Consider the following 9,967-nt stretch of genomic DNA (forward strand, 5'->3'; position numbering starts at 1 on the left):
TGTTCCTTTTCCTTGTCTACTCCACTTATCAAAACTGGGAGGTGGGCGTTTACTAGATACTGTACCCTGTGCACAACATTTGACCAAACGCAGGGGGTGGGCGTTTACTCGATACTGGGTATATACAAGGTAGTTTACGGTACATCAAATCATAGTGTTCCGTCTGAAGAGGAATTCGTGAATATTCTTTCAGACATCGAACATCAGCTACTTGCACACAAAGAGAAGTTGTCAATATGCAGAACCAGTCAACTGTGGCTGCATAACCTTGACATGATGGTGACATTCTCCGTCAGTCCATCAAAGATGAGAGAACAGGCAACTTTCGTCTGCATGTACAGAGTGTCCTGGAAATGTTGCCACACTTTGCTGCGTCTGGACACACCAACTACTTGAAATGTGCTTGGCAGTATCTTCAGCACATGTCTGAGCTACAAAGAATACAACCTGCTGTATATCAGCAGCTCATGAAAGGCCACCACAACATCCGGCGCAGCGATCGATACTGGGCAGGACTGTCCTCAGACCTCGTTATTGAACAGCTTCTCGATGCGCAGCTTAAAGACAAATTGAGGTTTGACGAAGGGAACAGACATGGGTGAAAGTGAAAGACTGGTGTGAATACTTGGCATGCATCATGTGACAGGTGTGCCTTTCATTACAAGTGACCAGCATAAGGATTCAAGCGAGTCAAGACAGAAAAGGGAACACGCGGACACTAAGACAATTCTGGAGTTTTTCCAGAGGAGGAATTCATTCAGCGAAGACGGAAAATTCTCTCCAGCGGAAAAGTCGCAAACAAATCTGTAAATGTGGACACAGTAAAACTACTGGGACAAATCGTCATTCGAGACATGGTTAGTAGGGTCTTGGTCTTCACACTCTCAAGAAGAGTGATCAGGCTGTCACCCTAGCATTTGAGTCTGTGGTGTCCTCTCAAGGCGAGGCCATCAATGTTGACCCAACAGCGACTAGTCAGGATCTAAGAGGCCACTCCAGATCTGCTGCCATCAGCCTTTGAACATGAGCTCTCTAACATTCCAACATCTTTGTTTGAGCCCTCAGATCTGCCACGAGAAGCCAGAAAGCACATTCTGGCTGCCCACATTTGGTTTCTCGCCAAACATGAAGAGGAAAACGTCAACGACGTACACTACGTCATCAACGGTGGTTTTCTTTTGCACCGTTTGGCATGGGGAAGGTGGGTGACATACAACCAGCTGATCGCAAGCTACGTGGACTACGTTGGACGAAGATACCACAAAGCCAGCGTTGTTTTGACGTCGAAACGGTCTTGTCTGCACAGCCCTGTGACGACGAGGAGGACGACGTCGATCAGCTGTGGTGACGTTTTCTACTGAATTGCAAAAACAGGAATGGCTTAAACCCCTAACAATAACAGTGTAAAGACGAATCAACAAGTGACAATATTTTGCTATCTTATGATTGTATCGTCGTCATTTGTAATAAACAAACTGTCGGGTGTCATACCCTCTCAGTTTAGTAATTGATCGCCTCTTTCACATTTAGGGGGGTATGAAACGACTTTGCCTCAAATGATGTTTTCTTGAATCTGCTCACTCTGCTTTGGGGAAACATAATTATGTAAGTAAGAAAAAATGCCTTGTATTATTTCATATTTGCACACGGTGGCATAGCATGGGCGAATCGGATAATTTTCGTATAAAATGTGACTAGTCTTTTTGGTTTTGCACGGAAACAATCTGACTTTACAAGAGTTGCAGCTAACTATTTCCTACTTTGCCTTTTCTACTATCAAAAACGCCTTTAACGTGAAGCTTTATGAGACACCACGACCTCAGTAACAGCCCACAATTCGTTTTCTGTAGTGCTTGACCATTTTGGAAAAATCATGTACGCACATAATACTAAACAAGCAAAAAAATACGATTATCCCCCACAATATTTTTCTATATTTTGCATATGTGATTCTTGTATGTATATAGCACTCAAAAAACTTTAAATAGCTTGTAAAGGAATTATGTTGATGTTGAGGCAATATTTGTCAAAATATGACCGGAGTATTTGTTATCCTGTTACTACCACACATTTCGCGCGCGTACTCTGTTCGGGTGGGAGAGGAGAGAACAAATTGCATATTGGTGTTGGGAGGAGGGCAGAGAGAGAGAGAGAGAGAGAGAGAGAGAGAGAGAGAGAGAGAGAAAGAGAGAAAGAAAGAGAGAGAGAGGGCGCGAGACAGAGAGAGAGAGCGAGACAGAGCGAGAGAGAGATGGATGGATAATTTATTGAGAGAGAGAGAGAGAGAGAGAGAGAGAGAGAGAGAGAGAGACGCTCACAATAAGAATGTGTGTGTGTGTGTGTATGTGTGTGTGTGAGTGTGTGTGTGTGTGTGTGTGTGTGTGTGTGTGTGCGGGCACGTGTAATCTGAGAGGCGTGCGTAAGCATGTGTGTACCTGTGTGTTGATCAGCGTCTGTGATATTGTGTGCGCACTGGCGCTCCTAAGCGAAATAATTAGTTAATATAGAACGTAGAATGTTTAAGAAAATCCCTGATTTAACCTATTTATTCTGATATACATGTAACCCGTATAATCAACTGGCTTCTGAATCATATTACTTTATAGAAGCTGAACGAACTTTGATATTATCAAGTACCCACATGTTAATCTTCAAAGGGTGACACACTTACTCATGCAACATCCGAAGTCACGTTTGATTTGACAACCGAACGTCATCTCATTTGCAAATACTTCCTTTCACATGAAATGCATCTTTGGATTTTGCGTTTTATCCAGTTTCTAGTTTCATACATTAAAAACATCTCGCCAGACACGACAGCGTTTAGGATAAAGACCTGAACATTGCGACTCGAAGAATGTCGATGTTCACTTTACTTGGAGCATTCGTTGTTTTTGTTTGTCTCACCCTGCAAGCCGAGAACAGCATAACATTATGTGAGTAAAGTAGTATATGATGTGTATACTTGACTTTTTTTCTGATAAAAAGAAACATTAAAAAAAATAACTGGAAATGAGAACGCCTGTTTTCTTTACTGCAGTAATACAATCAGGTGCATGCAAATACGTGTATGTGTATGCATAGTATGGTTGGTACATTTTTTTGTTACTGTGTGCGAACTGTTTTCACAAGTCAACTGCGAATCTTGTGTGGAAGGAACCTGTCACATAATCAAGTCAAATAAGTAGGTATATTACCTGCTGTTCAGACTTCGACTTTGAATTTTGTGTGTGTGTGTGTGTGTGTGTGAATGTGTGTGTGCATGAGTTTGTGTGTATGTTTGTGTGTGTGTGTGTGTGTGTGTGTGTGTGTGTGTGTGTGTGTGTGTGTGTGTGTGTTGTCGCATTTCAGGTAATGGCTCTTACTCAAAGAAACAGTCTGACATCAACACTCTAAATAGAAGTGTTCCAGTTGTGAACACACTTTTTTGTAACTGGTTTAAAACACAGTGTGACATAGTACATCATTCTACTAGCAAATGTAGCAGACAAGCTAAACACTCCTACCATGTGTCCTCCTTTTTGCTGGTAGAATCATGTACTATGTCACTCTGTGTTCAAAACTGGTTAAGTGTGTTCACAAGTGGAACACTTCAGTTTGGATTGGATGGCTCAACATTCTGGCTCATTTGTGTCCTCCCCAACACGTCAGGCTTCCTTCCTCCCTAACTCTTTTGATTTAATCGCCAGGTCGTTTCGAGTTCCCTGCTCTGCAAGGCGAGACGGTCACGGCAAACCAGCACGATAATAAGCTCGACATTCCCTTTAGAATCAGTAAGAATTGCAGCCTTCCCAACAAGACGCCGTCCATTAGAATTGAGAAGATTGGAAATGTTGGTCCGGAGATGCGTTGTCTCTTCTCTCATTCAGCCGAGCAATGTGTTCCTAGTAGTAATTCCGAGTGTAAGTGCCCCGACAATGATTCAGACTGGTACCAATTCTTGCTTTCTGCTGATCCACCAAACAACGGTACGTGGCGATGGTCAACTAACCCGGATGTTGTGGAGAAACGGACCATTAACATTCTGATCTTGCGTGAGTATTGCATGTAAAACAATTGTTTTTTTCTGATTTGATTTAAATATGTGTGCAGCAAAACAAACAGGGTGGCCTCTAAAAATGTACAGTATCTATGTTTCCTTTCGCTTTTAATTTTCTGTCTTTAGTGATATAATTTCATGTTAGATATAATCACATATCTGGGTATATAAGGATATTAATTTGGACTACATCGGTCTTTATCCTGCCAAAACTGGACGACGGTGATTGTGCGACAAATCGGCGGCACGGACACGGCGAATTTGCGAGAGGAGCTACAGTAGAAGACATGTTATTGTACAAAAAAAGCTACTGGACGTCTTGTAGTCAATAACATGGAATGTTCCAAATCAGACTTGTGGAAATTCTATCCGCCAATACCCAAAGTAACTTTTTTCTAGAGTTTTTGTGTAAGCAATGAAGTCCGACATGCATTATTAGGTATACCGAGCAACAAAAGAAACGCGAAAATATTCTGCGTGTTTTTAATGACAAAATATCACACAATTTGAGAGTTAGGGTTATCAAACCACAAACGTTTTATGATGGCAATGCTTAATGAAGCTGTTGTGTAATTATTTTCATGCTGCGACTGTCTCAACACACGAGACAAGCAGGTTTCACGTGAAACACGTGATGCGCGCTTGTAGCACGTGCAATCGTACCAGGAGAAAACTGGTGTGTGGTATTTTTTCACTGATGCATTAGCAATCAAAAGAGACCATGGCACGCTTGCTGTCAGTCTTACTTTTGAAACAGCCAGGATGTCAAGATTGACACCATCAAAACGCCAGAGAGCAGCGGGTCGACTTAAAGGTGGGGTAGACACAGAAACGGTGGCAGCTGCTTTAAACAAGCTCATGACAACAGTATATCACCTTCAGCAATGTTTTGCTGACACTGGAAGCATTGCAGTTACGCAACAACGTGGAATACCTCGCGGTACCTCAATAAGAAAAAATCGCCAGATCCTGCGACAACGAATTCGAGATCGATTCCATACACCCACTGACACTGCCGGGAACATCATTGGAAACCACCAGAGTCCCATAAGTGGCCAGACAGCGCGTCTAAGACTGACTAAGCGAGGCATCCAACAGTGTTGTCCAGACAGAGGACAAATCCTTCTTTGAAGACATGGCGTGGAGGCCAACAATTGGCCCATAATCACCTAACTAGAACTGGTGGCAAAAACAAAACACTTTTTGGCTCACGTAAGTGTAGCCTATGCGATCGTAACTTTGTCTGTCTGTGCGTGCGTGTGTGTGTGTGTGCGTGTGTATGTCTGTGGTAGAAACTTTAACATTTCGTCATTTGAAGACGTCACATTATGACGTAAGAGGGTTAGACGTCACGCGAAGGAATTACTGAAAGTCTCGGTCATTGTTATTTTGAGCGGGCCGAGACTAGTTGGCAGTCGTGTCCCTGTAAGTAGGCTACACATGCAGACAGACAGATCTAGATCTAGTGTCTCGCTTTCTTGCACAGTGTCACCTATGCTTACTGTGTGTGTGTGTGTGTGTGTGTGTGTGTGTGTGTGTGTGTGTGTGTGTGTGTGTGTGTGTGTGTGTGTGTGTATGTGTGACGGAGTGATTGAGTTTGTGTTACTGTTTGTCGATTTCTTACGTGAGCCTTGAAGGCTTCGCCTCTTGTTTTCATTGATATGATGACTATTGCTGCATTAATCATGTTAATGAGCTCATGAGAGCATGGAGAAGAAGAGGTGAGTGTTATGTTGATTGCTGCATCATGGAACACAATGCGCAGGGTGGACTAAACGTGATGGTGTGGGGTGTAATTGGCCTCAACCAAGCTTTTGGACCTGTGCTTTTCCCCATTTTTGGCACTGGTCGGGAAATGGTATCAACTAACGCATTCAGTTCACGAGGCGCCGATGTCAGACTGTCACCAACACCAGTGGGGGTCGTACGCCATAATGACCTTCTAGCGAGGCTAGCGTTGCCCAGGACAACAAAAGACGATTCCATGCCAAAGTACAGTGTTAGAAGAACATCTCACCCTTGTTTCTATTCGTTTCAATGTCAGGTATTTTATCCAATCAATATTTAAATGTAACTTATACTTGTTTCTGAAGAGAATTTGCGTTTCTTTTGTTGCTCGGTATATTATGAGTACTGTCTTCAGAAATAGTTAGCCTTTTTGTTTCTAGGTTGCGATGAGACACGATTTACACTTTGCACGGGAAATATATAGTTGTTGTGTATTATCAACAAAATTGAAGTTTTAAAAATACTGTAGCAACTACTTGCCAAAGATATATGAGTTCTTCGTGGTGAATTTTGAAATGATCATTCTTGTCATCACTTTAAACTGAACATGGGTAGCCAAAATGACATACATGTTGTCTGGTATTAGAAACTTTTAGGATCTAGGAGTTAGACTGCAGCCTGTTAAGTTTTCTTTTCTTCTGAAAGGCAAATGTCCCCTGTCCTCAATGAACGCCGTGTGCATTTTGCTTGGTTACACATTCAACGTCGGGTATTTTTGATTCCTGATTAGCACGATACAATCCAATGGCATCCATATTGACATGGGTATATATTCCCAGGTTTCTGCTCTACTTCGCATGAACATTTTGTGAAAAAGATGCTCCTGTGTTTGTTAACAGATGCACTTGCTTAATTTGGTTATTTGTTTCTGTTTTTATCTGTTTCTTTCTTTTTATTCCAAACCGCATACAATAATCTCTGTCGCTGTATTCTTTTGTTCTCTATGTCTCCCTCCCTATCCTCCCCTCTACCCCCCCTCTGAAACAATATAAGACGAGTAATAGGTGATTGTTGTAGGATACCTACTGATTCATTTCTTACTTCTGACAGTGTATTGTCTTTGCTAATCTGTTACAGCTAAAAACATATCGAACACGACCAACACTTCCCCGAAGTCAGATATTTTTCAAACAACCAGTTTTAAAAGCAGCTGGGCAACAACTGGAGGAAAGATAGGCAACGACCAAGGTTAGTAATTTCTGGTTAGAAAACGCACTCCCTATACGTGTATATTTACCTGATTGGCTGCTTGTTTGAACTTACATCCGTCTACCCCGTCTGTCCAAATATGTCTTTACCTGTAAGTCTGCTCCATCCCTCCTGTCGAGTGACTATCAATCGCTGTGTCTGTCTGGCTCCTATCTATCTATTTCATATTATATCTTTCTCCCACAGCCACATACAGCTGTCTTGAAGCCGCCCGCATAACATTTTAGTATGTATAATCCCCGCCCCAACCCCCTGCTCCTAGTAAAAAATCTACCATCATATCCTGGCTAGAAGCTGCAAGTTTGAGAGGTTGTTTCAAAGCGAATTTTACGAGTTTATGTGTACAAGATTTCCTGTGGTTTTTGCTGATCACTTTACAATGAACTGAGAATATGGTTTTTACTCAGAATAAATATTCAAGATGAGCACCGGCCGTTTCTGATAGTCACCTTCACATGCACGTATATTGAACAAGCAGGCGTTTATCTTTGCTCCTTAACGGCTTCAAGAATAAACAAGTTTCAATGTATAGCTGACTAAACGTTTGGAGCCTTTTTACCAGCTTAAGATCATAACTATGGTGGTCAAAGAAACATTGTACATGTACATGTAGGAGAGGCGCACACAAGTAGTCACTGATTCCTATGCGATTTGAAAGAAATAAAGAAATGTCCATTGGCTTGTAAGATGAAGGGCTCCAATTATCAATTTAAAGAACTGTCTTCTAATTTAAATCCTTCAGCAATCCATCTCTTCATGGGATAAAGTCATCCCCCCCCCCCCCTTCATAGGAAAAAATACTAAAATAGCAAAGTCGAATTTTTGTTTTATTAATTCTAGTAGGTTGTTTTTTTAAATGAATTTAAAGAATTCAAATATTGCCCACCTTACACAGGAAGCATTCAGGGTGTTAGTTGGTGGTGGGTGTGAAGTAGAGTGACGGGTCTGAAAGCAGAACGTTTTTTACGGGAAGGACTGTGGCTGAAAGATGTCTGATAATGTGCCTAAAATGCTGAACGAGAAAATGTATGTGTTGTCAGTTTCCTTCAGTTTATAAGTAAATGCGGTGTCAAAAAAAAGTTATTTTTTCTTGTGATCACCATTCACAAATTAGATATTTAAGCTATTTTTGAGTGAATATTTGAGCTTGACATTTTGCACTGTTTTCACAATTCACAGAATTTCAAGATACTACTACCACCCCCGAAGCTCGAGCGTTTTTCACAGAGTCAGGACTCATTGTCTTAGTCGTCGCATCGGTGGGCGTTTTCAGTGTTGTAATTACTCTGGCAGTAGTGTGTCACATTCACAAACACAAGAAAGGTGAAGGTAGCTACTTTTCTCTGGATGTTTTGAGTTAAAAATCTCTTATTTATGTGCTGTTCTTTGTCTGTTTAAATGTCTCCAAAACAGGATGTAACTTCTTGTCTTACGCATACACATCGTTTGGGAGAGCTTGTGGAATAGGAAGGTTTTGTGTGCTTGCGTACTTGTGTGCGTACTTGTGTGCGTGTGTGTGTGCGTGTGTGTGTGTGTGTGTGTGTGTGTGTGCGTGTGTGTGTGTGTGTGTGTGTGTGTGTGTGTGTGTGTGTGTGTGTGTGTGTGTGTGTGTGTGTGTGTGTGTGTACCACTGAAAAATGATTCATTCATATTTTCTGAGTTTGTGTGCGTTGTAAGTTGTAAAACAGTACAACAACCTCATCCAATCACTATTAGATGATTAGTAGACATTACATGACAATGGAGCAAGCATTCGGAACAATCAAACAAACAAAGCGTAATGTAAAGCAAGCATCATATGCACATTTCAGGCAGGTCATCAACTACTCTCCAACCACTTCCTGCAGCACAGGACCACCCGGACTCTTTTATCAGGGTGCTGGGGCATGACTATGAAGAGATCCCTGATGGCCGAGAAACAGGTAAAGGTTGCCTATTTCTACTGGTAAATTGGTTATCTGATTAAACATTTGTCCTTGCTGAATATATGATATGCACGTCAAGCACTGTTTGTTTGCTTGTTTGTTTGCTTAACGCCCAGCCGACCACGAAGGGCCATATCAGGGCGGTGCTGCTTTGACATATAACATGCGCCACACACAAGACAGAAGTCGCAGCACAGGCTTCATGTCTCACCCAGTCACATTATTCTGACACCGGACCAACCAGTCCTAGCACTAACCCCATAATGCCAGACGCCAGGCGGAGCAGCCACTCGATTGCCAATTTTAAAGTCTTAGGTATGACCCGGCCGGGGTTCGAACCCACGACCTCCCGATCACGGGGCGGACGCCTTACCACTAGGCCAGTCAAGCACTGTGTTACCTGCAATAAGTATAAACACTTTTAAACGATTTTGGAGATTCGAGACGATGTCGCCCTATGGCCGGTCAATTTTACAAAGTTTTTTGTTTGTTTGTTTGTTTATTTGTTGCTTAACGTCCAGCCGACTACGCAGAGCCATATCAGGACGAGGAAGGGGGGGATGAAGGGGGCCACTTGTCAAGCGATTCCTGTTTACAAATGCACTAACCCATTACTTGTGTCCCAGCAGGCTTTAGTAAAACTAAATTAATACCTACTGGAAGATTACCAGTTTCCAGTATGTTAAAATAGGCTTAACCTATCTACTGCTGGACTTACATCAGAACACTAACAGATTAAACTATACATGAATCGCGAGACAAGCGGCAAGAGAAGAGATTTTTGGAAAAAATACAGGTGAATGAGCAAGAAGGCGGAAAAAAGAAAAGAATTCATGAAGAAAAAGAGAGCATGACAGGAAAGAGGAACCAAAAATCTACCTAACAGCAAACTAGAAAGCTCCTGCGGTTCCAAAAACAGGAGGGGCTTTTAATTTCATAACCGCAGTGCCCCACTGCGGGAATTTTACAAAGTAAAAGAAGCCGTTAAAACGGGCGTCGAAAGAGC

This window comes from Littorina saxatilis, unplaced genomic scaffold (genome assembly GCF_037325665.1).
Source record: "Littorina saxatilis isolate snail1 unplaced genomic scaffold, US_GU_Lsax_2.0 scaffold_592, whole genome shotgun sequence".
In the NCBI taxonomy this organism is placed as follows: domain Eukaryota; kingdom Metazoa; phylum Mollusca; class Gastropoda; order Littorinimorpha; family Littorinidae; genus Littorina; species Littorina saxatilis.